Source organism: Siphateles boraxobius, unplaced genomic scaffold (assembly GCF_051911475.1).
Source record: "Siphateles boraxobius isolate OS27281-9 unplaced genomic scaffold, OSU_SipBor_1 12, whole genome shotgun sequence".
Classification (NCBI taxonomy): Eukaryota; Metazoa; Chordata; class Actinopteri; order Cypriniformes; family Leuciscidae; genus Siphateles; species Siphateles boraxobius.
In genome coordinates, this window is record NW_027508722.1 from 34,065,338 (window position 1) to 34,080,728 (window position 15,391).

General features: G+C 37.0%; 1 long non-coding RNA gene across 1 annotated transcript; it reads right to left on the reverse strand.

The window, feature by feature from the left end:
* Positions 1 to 1,297: 1,297 nt before the first annotated feature.
* On the reverse strand, positions 1,298 to 14,580 carry LOC143726667 (uncharacterized). The gene is made up of 3 exons (XR_013198907.1): positions 14,474 to 14,580; positions 6,613 to 6,713; positions 1,298 to 1,754 (listed from the first exon to the last, which is right to left on the reverse strand). It is a non-coding gene; the product is annotated as an uncharacterized LOC143726667 (long non-coding RNA).
* Between the last annotated feature and the right edge of the window lie 811 nt (positions 14,581 to 15,391).

Genomic DNA, 15,391 nt, shown 5'->3' on the forward strand with positions numbered 1-15,391 from the left:
CATTCTGAAATTTATCATAAAAATCAATTCATCTGAATCAATTGTGATGCAAGCAAACCTTTCCAGATATCACTACTGTTCAAAAGTTATTTTATATTCATGCTTAAATTAGTATTATGCATTAGTATGCATTAAATTGCTCAAAAGTGACAGTAAAGACATTTAGAATGTTACTGTTCTTTTGAAGATTCTATTCATCAAAGAATCTTGAAACACAAATGTGTCACTGTTTCGACAACACATATGAATTGTTTTCAACATTGATAATCATAAATGTTTCTTGAGCATCAAATCATCATAGAATGATTTCTGAAGGATCATGTGACACTGAAGACTGGAGAAATGATGCTGAAAATCACAAGGAATAAATTACAGTTTAACATGTATATTCACATAGAAAACAGATATTTTAAATTATAATAATTTTTGATCAAATAAATGGTGACTTTCAAAAGCATTAGACTTTTGAGCAGTAGTGAACATGATGCACGATGAACTGATTTAATCCAACACTAGAACTCATTTTAAACCTGAGATTGGTTGATTATCTTCACATGTAAAAGCGGAGCTCGTGTTTCTGTTGTGTGTCGTCTGACTCAATGAATTGTAAATAAGTATCAGATGTCGCTGTGTACATTTACACAGATGAAATGGCACTCGACGCGGCTTTAATGTAGAGGAAAACTGATACGTGACATGTGCGAGCCCTAAAAAAACACACAAAGGCTCAGTGGCTAAATAAACTCAAGCTTTGTTAATTAATTGTTAATGCAATTTTCCGTGCATTTCTCTGTTTGGGTTTGTTTGCGTTAGATTTGAACACGTTAATATGGGCCGTATTCAGGCTGGATGCAATATTTAATAGGGCAAAAACAAGGCTGTGAGGGTAACAAACTGTTAAAATAATTAAATCTAAAATTGTCTGAACAATGCAGTATGATACATTGAGGCTCATTTATTAAACACCAATGCATTTCTATGTTGTTCACTTGAATTACATGCAGAGTAGAATTTTTTTCTTTCTTATTTTCTTTCTGATAGATTTAGCATCTGGGGTTATTTACTCAGAAACTGATCCATTGAATATCTTAATTTATGTATGCATCAAATTAAATATGGCGTGTAGACCGACTAAAATCCATTGCTGAGAGCTTAAAAACATGCAAACATTTCTGTCCATAAAATCACATTTCATGATGTTACAGCAACATAGAGTCGGTCCAGATCCGGCACGTGTGGATTACATGCTCAACATGAAATCTGAATATTTACAGTACATGTTCCTGGTTTTATAGAGAATGATTCATCAGTGTTTCATCCAAATGTAAAAACTTTCCTTTAATGCTGACTCAAGAATAGATCAATCAATTGCATATTCTGTTTCACTCAGAAATGTCACATTGCAGAATTAAAACGGCCAGATTCATGTTGACTAGAAGCAAAACAAACGGAAACACAAATGATATGCATATAAAACTAATGAAACGAGCTGATTCTGTTGGTAATGAGCAACATCTGGACTGTGTGCTGAACTGCCTTTGGTCAAACTGTATTTGCACAGGAGAGGAGCCATACATTTGCGTGAGGTTGCAGCTTTAGTTGAGATTTTCTCGTGGTTCACTCGTTTGACGTGATGCTTTCGGACGGCTCGTGTGTCGAGGAAGCGCAGCAGATTTGCTCTGACGTTCAGACCTCCTTCTGTTCAACACGTTCTCTCTCCTCGTCAAACAAAGCCAAAGAGTCTTTCCTCATTACTGTAACAATAATAATGCCCAGAATGAAGCACACAGGCTCTGTTACGAACCCTACATAGACATGACTCTCAATGCTCAATCTCAACTGAGATAAAAACAGGATCATCATACTAATAATCAGCCACATTTCTAATTAAATTTGACTACTTTTACTGAGACTTTACACTGTTGAATGAATAGAGCATTATATATATATATATATATATATAGCATTCTACTGTGTAAAAAAAACCTTTTAAAAGCTGAGACTTTTTTTTATTTTGCCAATTAAAACATTGGACAGACACAGTTAATTAAGTTTAGTTTACTAAAATCAAAATATATATATTATTTTTTCGTGTAGATTTGTCTTTTTCATACAAGGCAGAACCTTAAATGCAAGATTTATGTATTTATTGTTTTCGCAATGAACAATTCATGCTGATTTTAAACAATTTTAATAAATGCAGTTTGAAAATATGATTTAAATAAAAACAAATAGTCAATAATAAATTAAGCCATGATTTATTTAAGTTATACACAGGAGATGAGCCGTTTAATTTATGTTTGACTGACAAATACGAATCACATGACGTTTATTAGTTTGTTAATGTTAAAACTGTAATTGCAATTCAAATAGGCTACATAAATCTTACTAATATATATATATATATATATATATATATATATATATATATATTTAAATATATCATTGTGAAAATGTTTTGTTTCAACTCTAAAAAGTAAGTTTTTGTGCTTCCTTAATTTTAAGTTTAGTCAACTCAAATATCCAAGTTGTCACTTTGTACAACTTTAGTTTTTAAGTTGACTAAACTTGAAATTTTAAGGCAGCAAAAAAAGTTGAAACTGTGTCTGTGTGTCTATATATATATATATAATATGATGTCTTAAATGCTGTCTATGTAGGCCTCTCATGTTTTGAGGACAGAGCCGGAGTTCAGCTGCATCTTTACATTAATGACTAATTTTTGCTGCATTTTCAGAAGACAACAACATTTTAATCTTATAATACCTTATAATGAATCCTAGATCATACGCGATTAGAAAAACGTTCAATGAAGAAAAGAGCGCTGAACTATTATTGCTAGCCGAAAGCATCACATTAAATGAAATATTGAATTAACAAACACAAAATGTTGAACATTATGAGTGTTTCATTCCATTCGGTCTGAACTATAAAACCCTGTCAGTAAATCACATGCATAGATCTAATTGGCTGCCGAATATATATTTTAACGAATGAATGTGCCACACGCCTCTTGTCATCCATCGTCTTTATTTTTCTTTTCATGCATTGATGCTGAAGTTCTGAATTAATATGATTCATGCAGTCTGTATTTTATCACCCACAAATTAAGCACAGGGAAATTTTTCTATCTACTGTTTGTTTCGAAACAATACAAATTTGTGCAATACAAGAGCATATGTTAGATATGGTAATTAAAAGGCATATTTTATCTATGCTTTATATATATATATATAAATATATACATGTATGTAATGTAAAAATATCAGTTATCTTGAAGCGAGTGTATTTTATAATGTTAGACTTTGCTGTATTTACTTGCTGTTTTTTATTTAGATTTTGTTTTTGTAAGAAAAAAATTTCAAATGATCAACTTTGCGCGAGGAGTGTGTTTGACGACAGCTGATCTGGGATCAGGTTTCCAGAGGTTAAAGCCAGTATAGAGGACCAAACAGGTCCTGGGTCAGTTTTTGGAGACCTGCTTTCCCAACACATGTATCCTCAGTCTGAGGACGAGACGACATCTGAACATTCGACCCCTCCAATCATTTTGTGCCTGTTTATTTATTGATGATTTATTTTGTACACTATTAGGACTTGCATGCAGCAGTATGGGACTTTTCTCCAAGCGTTTCAATTCGTGGAATCTCCCCTGTTTGTTTGGAAGCGACGTACGGAGTGAATGGGAAACTGTAGTTCTCGTCACGAGCACGTGTTGATGGAGAGACGAGGAAAGAGGAATCAGAGTTGTTGCCAATTAGAAACACCATGTATATCAATAGTCAAATAAACAATAGGATTCATTCTGTGTGTGTGATCTCGAGTCAATCATTTACAGACAGACGACCCAAAATAGTTTTATTCATATTTTGAAATAGGTTTTATTTTATATTTTTATAATTATTTTTTTAGTTTTCATGTTAATTTAAATTTAAGTCATTTCGTCATGTGCTTTTTTATTTTTAATATTGCAGTTCAGGTTTAATCAGCCTAATCTTATTTCAGTTTTACTTTTAGTTCATTAATAATCTTTCACTTTAGTGTTATTTTAGATTTTTTTTAATAAGATTTATATATTTTTATATTTATATTTTTTAGTTTTCATGTTCATTTTTTGTCATTTCATTGTGCTTTTGTCATTTTATTCGTTTTTTAAATATTGCAATTTTATTTTTACTTTATTTTTGAGAAAAGTTTTACTTGAGTGTTATATATATATATATAACAGTGAAAAACATGGCACATTAAACTCTATTCTATTCTAAATTCTATTCATAAATCAGCAGTTACAGAAGAAGAAAAAAAACAAAAAGACTCCCGTTCAAAATCTTCATTTAAACCTGAATGAGACGTGTTTGAAAAATAAAAGATCAAACTAAAAAGATGTTCATGAAATGGTGTTCAGAAGGAGACTGAAGTGAAGTGACTAAATTGCACTTTAAGTCATTATTTTCGCAGATGCTTTTATCCAAAACAACTTTCAGGATCAGTCCCTCTGGAATAAACCCATTAAACATCTAATAGTTTGACAAGTACTTTTCTTTTGTGAGTCAAATTCACCAAAACTTTGATTTCATGTGGTTTTTAAATGTCGATCAAGTGCAGCTAAAAAAAAAACACACACTTGGAAATAATACACACACTTATATTTATGATTTGATCAGAACTATAGTAAAACATGTTAAGTATTATTATTATTATAGTACTTGAATACACCTTGTGGTGCAACCTGGACACATCGTCAGTGATACTCCCGGGGTCATTGGGTGTTTCGGGTCTTACGTCAGACAGCCTCACCCGGGTGACCCAGCCGGGGGTGATCAAGCCCCGACTTGTGTCCAGGTAGCGCTCTACGCCACGCGTCCCCCCTCCTTAACCAGAGCCACCGTTCTGCCTTTTCAGCGGCTTCCAGGATGTTCTTGATGGCTCTTTGCCTGTGCAGTCCGCAAATCCCTAAGAGTCCCAGGACCCGGTGTAGAGACTGGCCTGCGAAGCCCCTACAGCCCACTTCAACAGGCTCACAGCGGGCCTTCCACCCATTCCTCCGACACTCCGCTACCAGATCAGCGTACTTGGACCTCTTTCTTTCCTGGGCTTCCTCCATTCTATCTTCCCAGGGGACCGTTAGTTCCAGTAACACCACCTGCTTACTTGCTGCGGACATCAAGACCATGTCCAGTCGTAGTGATGTAACTGCAATGGTTTCTGGGAACCTCAATTGAGTCCCCAGGTCCACCAGGAGGTGCCAGTCTCTTGCTGTTGCGAGGACGCCCCCTTGGGTCTTTCTAGGGGGCTGAGGCTTCTCTCCTGCTCGAACAAAGGCAATTGCAGACTTGGTTGGATGATGCTGCTTGCTAATGTTAATGCCAGTGCTGATGGCTTCTGCTACTGCCTTCAGGATCTGGTCATGGCGCCAACGATAACGCCCATCTCCCAAGGCTTCTGAGCAGCAGCTGAGGATATGCTCTAATGATCCCCTTTTCTGGCAGAGTTGGCAAGCAGGTGAGTCCACCAGGCCCCAGGTGAACAGGTTGGCAGGGCTAGGAAGGACATCATACACTGACTGGACCAAGAACTTGAAATGGTGTGGTTCCGCCTTCCAGAGTTCTGCCCAAGTGATCTTACGGCCAGCTGTTTGCTCCCACTTTGTCCAGGCCCCCTGCTTGGACATGCCCACCACTCTGCTGAAGCGAGCTTCCTCAACCTCGGCTCGTACCTCCTCCTGGATAAGCTTCCGCTTCTCCTTTCCTCTGGCTTTGCTGTAGCATGGCTTGGGATTGCTACCAAGCCCGGCCCGCCCAGTAGCCACCGTACCCACCAGGGTGCTATGCCGCAGCCTTGCCTCCGCCCGTTCCACTGCATCCTGGGCGCGCCACTTCCTTCCTGTTCTGACCTCTACCCCTGCTGAAGAGACCTTGGTGTCAACTGAGTCTCGGTAGAGCAGGACTTCTCTGGCTCGGGTGACCTTGAACTCCTCTGCCAGACTGCTAAAGGGAAGCTGTAGCTTGGTGTTATGGCCAAAGAAAGCAACGCTGCTTAGGCTCCGTGGCAGGCCGAGCCACCTGCGCAGAAATCGGCTGACCTTCCGCTTAAAGCCCTCCACGGTGGTAATTGGGACTTCGTATATCAGCAGTGGCCAGAGGAGACGAGGGAGGATGCCATGTTGGTAGATCCAGGCCTTAAACCTACCAGGAAGCCCTGACTTATCGACTGCCGAGAGCCATGTGTCGAAGTCATCGCTGGTTCCCTTCCGTGCAGCGGTGTCCTTATTATATTATATTTAATTTAAATCAGCTGTTTTCTATGTGAATATATAGTAAAGTGTAATTTATTCCTGTGATCAAAGCTGAATTTTCAGCATCATTACTCCAGTCTTCAGTGTCACATGATCCTTCAGAAATCACTATAATATGATGATTTGATGCTCAAGAAACATTTATGATTCAGTGTTGAAAACATTCATATTTTGTGGAAACTGATACATTATATCTCTCAGGATTGAGAGAACACAATTTATCTGAAATAGAATCTTTAGTAACATTATAAATGTATTTTCTGGCACTTCTGATCAATTTAATGCATTCTTGCAGAATAAAAGTATTAATTTCTTACCACAAACTTGAGAGCAAACATATAAAAAAATAAAAGTAAGTGTGTGTGTCTCAGGTCTTCTGGTGGAGTTAGTGGATACACAGGCCCGTTCAACATGTGGGCTGGAGGAACACAGAATATGATTCCTGGGGTTATAAATGAAAATATCATTTCTTTTACAGTGCACATTTTACAAACAAGTTACAATCTTAAATGACATTTATGTGCATGAGGAAAATCTCATGTGATTGTACTGAATGTAATTAAAACAAACATGACATGAGCTCACACACACTGGCTCAGGTAATTAAACACACACACGCCCTCACACACACACGCACAACACCCCGTGATGTGTTGCTCAGAGACTCAATTACAAATTACTTTTTTTACTGTGTCTAAGGCCACTTAATATTAACTTATTGTTTATTAAACTTGTATAAAATCAATATCACATTTGTTACCATGCTGATATCTGGAGAAAAACAGTAATCTTTGTGTGATAATTACTTACTATGATATAAAAATCACGTAGATCACGCATACACTCTCTGAATGTGTGTGAGGGATTTTACTCACTAATGTCAGATCGCACATCGTTAAAACAACAATTACGATGTTGGCTTTATAACACACTAGCCTACTTGCTTACTTTCTGCTTTCTCTTCCCATGATGCTCTCTGCTCAGTTCACTTCTCTCGTGAGGAGGATGTTGTTGATGCGATGCTTTCATGGATCAGGTATGAACTGTAATGTACTGTTAGTGTGAGAGATATCATACGCAGTTTATTCCATCTAACATGACTGATATGATTGACACACCATCCATAAAAGCATAAATGGGAAGAGCAGAGAAAGCAACTCGCTTAAAAGCAACATTTCACAACGCCTGAAATATCAGTACAGCCACGCCGGAAGTAGCGCGGGAAGCGGAGGTGCTGTTTTCACAGGATTGTAAATGCAACGCAAATTTTTGTGTATTTATATTTATTAATTTTACAGTAATTTATTTGTAATGAACGCGTTAAGTGGGCTATTTAAACAGTGTTAGGTTAATGTTAAATTATGTTTTTTAAAACATACGCGCAGAGTGTGACGTCATATCGTGTGTGCGTAGAAAGAATTCGTCCGCAGCCCCTCAAAACAAAAACATAAAAATACATATCAAATTTAGTTTTTTCGACGATTGAAAGCAGTATCAATAATATCAAAAATGTGATGTGCAGTCAAGTTCGGGTGTGTGTTTGTGTGTGTAGCCTATGTGTGTATCATAGACAGAGTTTTGACGAGTTTTATAGACTTTATATTATTTCAAGAAAGAAACCCGAATTCCTGTGCCTCATTTACAGTCAAACCAAAAATTATTCAGACACCAGATATCATTTTAAATATTTTTTTTACTAATGTGTGCAGGACACTATAGTTCATTTATGCAACTGAGAACAGCAAAATAAAGTAAATTGTGACATATTGTACCCAAAAATTCTTCATACAGTGACTACCATTAAAATGTATACAAATTTGCAACCAAAATTATTCAGACACATTGACCTGATCATGTTTTGCTGAAGTGTTTTTTCTTTAACCGAACAAAAATAGACAACGAAATGAAGCATTGCTTGGTATTGGTTGAGCTAAACTGGTATTATTTATAATTATATAGTTAAATGTAACAGCTGACAGATATTCAACATAATTAATGTGTGAGAGTCTAACAGAAGGATGGACAAAACCAGTGAAATATCAACTGATTTAATTACTCTGAGTTATAAAGGTGCAGTGTGTGACTTTTAGCGACATCTAGCGGTTCGGTTGCGAGTTTACACTAAGGGCTCAGCCCACCGCTCACCCCTCTCTTTCCAAGAAGCTACGGTGGCTAAAACGGGACAAACATCGTCGTCTGAGACGGCAGAGAATAGCCAGAGTAAACCAAGTTTCTGTACCACAGTCCATTATAAACCACATCATGGATAAAGTTTACAAAGCCATAGTCAGGTGAGGATCAAGGGTCTTAATACGTAATATAATAATAGTAATTAGTTGATTGTCTCACGAACGTAACCAGCACATTTCTCCCCACATAGCAAACCCATAATACAGCGAGGGAGAAGAACCACATGAAACTATGCAACTATATATATTGTTTCTAACAGGGTAGTAAAAGTTTAGCTGGCTAATATGAGCTGTTACTGTGGCTGAGCTGGTTAAAGCGTTAAGCCTTGTTTATACTGGACGCGTCCGCATGAGCGCAAAGGTGCGTGCGGCAAAAATAACGTGTTTGTAACAGCGCGCGCGCCTCCGCATCCCCTAGCACCATTTACTACACACAATAGGCTTTTTTTCTCTGATTTTGGAAACTCGATCGACTTCCTGTCTCTGTTTTACGGTCAATGACAAGAGTACTAATCAGCTGTCTCACGAACGTAACCAATACATTTATCCCCACATAGCAAAGCCATAACACAGCGAGGGAGAAGAATTAAGTTACATGAAACAATCCAACTACATATTTTACACCACTGACAAGGGAAAAGTCACTACTCACAGTGTTTATGGCTAGCTTCTAGCTTTCTGCGGCTTCTCTTTCAAGGTAGTGACGAAACGCGCTCTGTAACGCTGTGTGTTCGCTGTCGGCTACGGCAGAAACATGACGTCACAATATGTCGACCTTCATAGAAGGAGATTCCCGCGCCCATGTAGATATAAAAGCCTCATTCTAAGGTAATAAAAACATTACGGTTTATTAAGTAAGTGCTTTATACACCACTGAACACATAGTTATGGATGTCATATTGCATTTCTGTTGATACTCAAAATTTTTACACATTGCACCTTTAAATTGTAATAATATTTCACAATATTACTGTTTTTTTAAATCAAATAAATGCAGCCTTGGTGAGCAGAAGAGACTACTTTTAAAAACATTAAAAATCTCACCGATCCAAAACTTTTGACAGGTCGTGTAAGTCTGAATATTTTTGCCGTACGCCATTTTTGTCTTTCAGACTCACGTTCACTTTTACTAAGAATCCAACGCACAGTTTTATAGACGAGACGCCTGGACATTTACTTTTATTCCACTTTTCTCTCAGCGCTTGCATTAGATGGTCTGTGAACAGACTGGAGGACAAAAAGTTCACAAACAGAAAAATAAATCAGTTTTGCAAGCATGATTATAATAAAATTACGGTTTAAGACGAGAGCCTAGCCAAGGCTGAAAGCACACTTATAAACTTAATAGTATCTGGACTTTCTGTAACTGTAAAGTCACATTTCAAAGCATTTAAAAGCCTGAATGTGGCAGAGAAACTTCTATTAAATGAAAGTGATGTACAGTAAGAGCGAGGGACAGATGGAGAACTGTGTCTGATCTCAGACGAGTCTTTCCCATGAGCACTCACTGCGATTAGTATCACTCTTCAGGAAATGGATGAGTGTATGTGTGTGTGTGTGTGTGTGTGTGTGTGTGTGTGTGTGTGATGTTTATCGATGCTTTAGTAATATAAACCCCTGTTTATCGAGCCGGGAAAGCATCAGGGTTCGTCCAGAGACTGTAACATGAAATTCCAGGACTTTCAAGGACTTTTCAAGCACTACTTTTTTGTTTTTTTCCAAAGACTACAATCAGAGGTCTCACTTATCAAACAATATCTTTATTATCTTTTTAATTCTAAAAATGGTAAATAGATAAACAAAAATAAACCAATAAAACAAAATGGTACAAATCTAGTGCAGCAGATGCAATTACTGTGGAAACTTTCACCATTGAAAGAATACTATGACAAAGATATCGCTTTCCTTATTCAAACTGATTTTTTCCTCCCATGAATATATGATTGACCTGAAGAATAAAAGCTGTATCATATACTTGCATATTTATATGAGCAATATCACACTCATAGCCATGCGAAGAACCTCTATATCTATAATAAATTAAATAAAAAAATAATTTTCCATATATTCTCTTTCAATGATTCAAACACTTTTCGAGTACTTATTAAAAAAAAATGGCTGTTTTCTACGACTTAAATTTCAAAAAGTCAAATTCAAGTACTTGAAGCATCTTGTACGAACCCTGTCTGAATGTTCGAGTCGTGTTAAATGTGTATTTGTGAGTGTGTTTTAGTCACAGTATAGTAGTGTAAAGTGAATAAGGACGAGGACAATGATTTGGTCTCTCTGCATCCTCCCTGTCGCTATGATGTGTGTGTGTGTGTGTGTGTGTGTGTGTGTGTGTGTACGGTTGCCATGGCAGCGGGATCTGATTTGGTCTCTGGACACCAGAGAGGATGAGCTCGTTCTCCCGGAGGGCAGAAGTGACCCGATGATACACACCCTCCTGTTTACCTCTGGAAGAAGACGGAGAACACACACACACGCACATACATACACACACACGCACGCACACACACTCACACTCGCGCGCGCGCGCACAGTCATGAATACAAGTACTGGTCAAAAGTTTGGACACATTTACTATTTTGAATGTTTTTGACAGAAGTCTCTTATTGCTCATAAAGAACGCATTTATTTGATCAAAACTACAGAAAAAAATGTAAAAAAAGAAAAATATTATTGCACTTTAAAACATCTGTTTTCTCATCATCATTACTCCAGTCCTCAGTGTCACATGATCCTTCAGAAATCACTATAATATGATGATTTGATAGTTATTATCAATGTTGGAAACAGTTGTGCTGCTTAATATTTATTTTTATAAGCTCTGATACTTTTTTCAGGATTCATTGACGAAAAAAAAGAACAGATTTTTTTTAAAAAGAACAGAATTTATTTAAAATAGAAATCTTTTGTGTTGCCGACCAATGTTTATCTACTGCTAGGGTGTATATATATTTTATAATTTTCTTAAATTATTACAATTTTATGTATTTCATTATTATTTTTATCATATTTAATTATATATATATATATAAAATAATTAAAATAAAATGGATTTCCTGCTGTTATATGCATGTATCGCAGGAGGAAATCTAAGGGCCATTCCAGTGCTTTCAGTCTCAAGCGCCTGCTCAGCGTTTTTAATGTTACACCCCGGACGCATTAAACCCCACAAAGACAATTTTTCAGAAAGATGTATTTTGGAGACGACGCATTAGCAACCGTGCGTTCACAGAACAAGTCGTCATTCTAGTGACTCATGCGTTTCAGAGGAAAGAAAGAGCAGAAATGTGCTACTCCACATTAGCTGCGAACACCAGAACACACAGCGAGAGTGTTAGCAGGTGTGTGTGCGAGTGCAATACATCAATTTAATTGGGCGAAACTGTCCAGCACAGCAAAAAAAAAAAAACAGGTAAAGGATGGCAGTTCCTAAACAAGAGCTTTTTTGCCCTATTTTACATTCGTAATAAAGACGCAGAACAACTCAACACACAGCAGATGACCTTTACATGACCACATGTGATCAATGTCAGTGTGTTTCAAACACCATTATTATTATTGTTTATATTTAGAGGAAGTGATGTGACCATCAGCGAGACAGTATAAGAAAACACATTGAAATGCTACTTTAGCAACCAAAAACCCAGAACACCCAAGCTAACACACCAGAACATCCTAATAACACAGATATGTATACATAGATCCACATTTAACACATCTGACATCTTGGAACGGTTAACATGATGCAGTTCATCACTCACACTTACAAATCAATGCATGTTCATCACAAATATCACAGCATTGTGGCTGTAAAAACCACAGATGAAATGGTATAACCGTTCAGTGGCGAGAATGTGCCGGTGTGTGTTTTATGTAGAACTCAACATGCAGATTTATCGCAGTAATGATAAACTAAATGCTCTGGAAATGATCTGCTAATGTCTTTTGCAGGTTTACAGCGCTGCGCAAAAGTTTACACACCCCTTGCAGAATCTGTAAAATGGTCATTATATTAGCCATAACAAGAGGGGACATACAAAATGCATGCTATTTTTTACTCAGTACCGTCCTGAATGAGATATTTGACATGAAATATGTTTACATAATAGTCCACAAGACAAAAAATAGCGGAATTTATTAAAATGACCCTGTTGAAAAGTTTATGAACACCTTGATTCTTAATACTGTGTCGTTCTCTGGATGATCCACAAGTGTTTGTTGTGTGTTTTTTTTGGTTTTGTGATGGTTGCAGTTAAACTGGCCAATGTTCTTTAGAAAAATCCTCAAGGTCCCAAAGATTCTTCGGTTTTCCAGCATCTTTTGCATATTTGTACCCTTTCCAGCAGGGATTGTATGATTTTGAGATCCATCTTTTCACACTGAGGACAATTGAGGGACTCAAACACAACTATTAAAGTCGGTTCAACCCTTCACTGATGCTCCAGAAGGAAACACCATGCATTAAGAGCCGCGGGGTGCAAGAACAACCATCACAAAACAAAAAACACTCGTGGATCATCCAGGTAACCACACAGTATTAAGAATCAAAGGTTCATACATTTTTGCATGGGGTATTTTTTATAAATTCAGCTTGTGGACTATATGTAAACATCTTTTATGTCAAATATCTCATTCAGGACGGTACTAAATAAAAAATGCATTTTGTATGTCCCCTCTTATTTTGTTAAAATAATGAACATTTTGCAGACTCTGCAAGGGGTGTGTAAACTTTTGAGCATGACTGTGATTCATAGATGTGAATAACTAGGTTTCACAGACACAGTCAACTTGCCCTCGAGTGTCTTGGACCGGATTTGACCCGTTCCCATATGACGTACAGCAGCAGCACATAGAAACACACACTAATGAGGCATCAATGTATATATCTCTATGACCAAATAACATAAATCTAAAAAACAGCAGCCTGGCAAACACCTGAGCATTGTGGTCGCGAGGCACATGTTCTGTTTAGTGCTCGGCTTGTACTGGTACACTAAAGTACAGTGTGTGAATAAGCTTCAGCTCTGATGAATGAGACTGGCCGCTGGAGTCACTATATGAAGGTCAGTAGGTCAGTCTGGAAAACACACATCAGGATCAAGTCTCTGTCCTCAAAGAGCCACTGAAGAGAGATCAGCTCAACAGCACAAATACAAGAGACTGAAAACTGTACAGGCTATACATAGTTGCTTTTCTTTGTGGTCAAATAAGGACAGAAACGACGATCTGGAAGCTCATGTAGGCTACCGACAGAAAACAACGGTTCATAGCAATTTAGCAACATTATGGAGGCTTGGGTGACACTTTATTTTACAGTGTCCTTGTTACATACTGTGGCAATAACTTTAAATATATGCTTTTACTACTAGGCTGTTGAATGCTTGATTCTGATTGGTTGACTAACGTTCTAAGGTGTGCAATTATTTTCAGGGAAACGCACGGCTAAAGTAGTTCCAGGCAGGTTTTGACCACATTACAGTTCAATATTACTTTACCAAATGATTTGAGTTATTTCAAAGGTCCATACAGACTACAGAACCAACTCTATCTCTCTCTAATAACTGCATTGGTCTGCTATCAGTGGCTCAAGTATTTTTTACTCGCTCTAAAATTACGTTTTGGAATTAGCAACGGAGGTTTGGGATGAAATGCGTAAGAAATTAGTCCCACACACAACGGCCTGTCGTCAATTATTCCTTAGAATAATTTACCTGCAACTAACCCTATAAATACATGTAGTTAATTATTATTATAATTTATAAAACGGTTAGTTCCAATCCTTGGTTCTGATTGGTCAATACCTGTGTTGTATTTACCATAAAACACGGCTATGACCGCTTCACCCAACGGTTCTATCTATCACACACTACACAACACACCTAGAAACCACTCTTAGCAACTAAACACATGTTTGATCTCATTGATATTGTTAGTTGAAACTATAGTAGAGCATTGTGAGAGGTCGAGTTAGCGAGTGTACCTGCATTTAAGACACAGCATTTACCTTCAGGTCAGTCTTATATTCATAAGAATATGTCTCCTGTCTTCAGTCTTCTCCGTGATCACAAGTTTGAGTCCTTTCAATGTTCTCTACTGACTGATTCACTCATAAAGACAGTCTTTGCCGCCATCTATTGACGAAATAATGTAGGCCTATTTAACTTCTGTTGCTGTTTACGGTCAGGGACTATTTTTTCCAGCGGAAGGAAGGCTTTTAGTTATTTATTTGTATCGTTACGATACAGCACAGCCTCTAGTTCCTTATTGCTTACTTAACATGGACACCTTAAATTAAAGTGTAACTGAAGCTTGTTTCGAAATAAAAAAGAAAGGCAATTGCGACTCACAATACCAGGTTTATATCTCACAATTCTGAGAAATAAGGTCAGAATCATGATATAAACTCGTAGTTCTGAGAAAAGTCAAATTATGAGATAAAAAAATCATAATTATGCCTAATTACTTTAGTAAAAATCATAAATGTTTCTTGAGCATCAAATCATCATATTATAGTGATTTCTGAAGGATCATGTGACACTGAAGACTGGAGTAATGATGCTGAAAATTCAGCTTTGATCACAGGAATAAATTACACTTTACTATATATTCACAGCAGCCAAGCTGTTTTAAAGTGTAATAATATTTCATATTTTTACTGTATCAAATAAATGCAGCCTTTATGAGCAGAAGAGACAAAAAATGGACCTACCTCAAACATATAGGCCTATTAATTATTTTAGAGACAAAGTCTCACTGACTGTAACTGTAAATATTGGTCTTTTTTATTATTATTTTGATTTTAAATGTATTATTCAGCAATAACTTAAAGCACATCTTGTATTAAACCAGGAACTTTCCTGTGAAGAAATGAGAAACACAACCAGTAGGACTTCTTCTA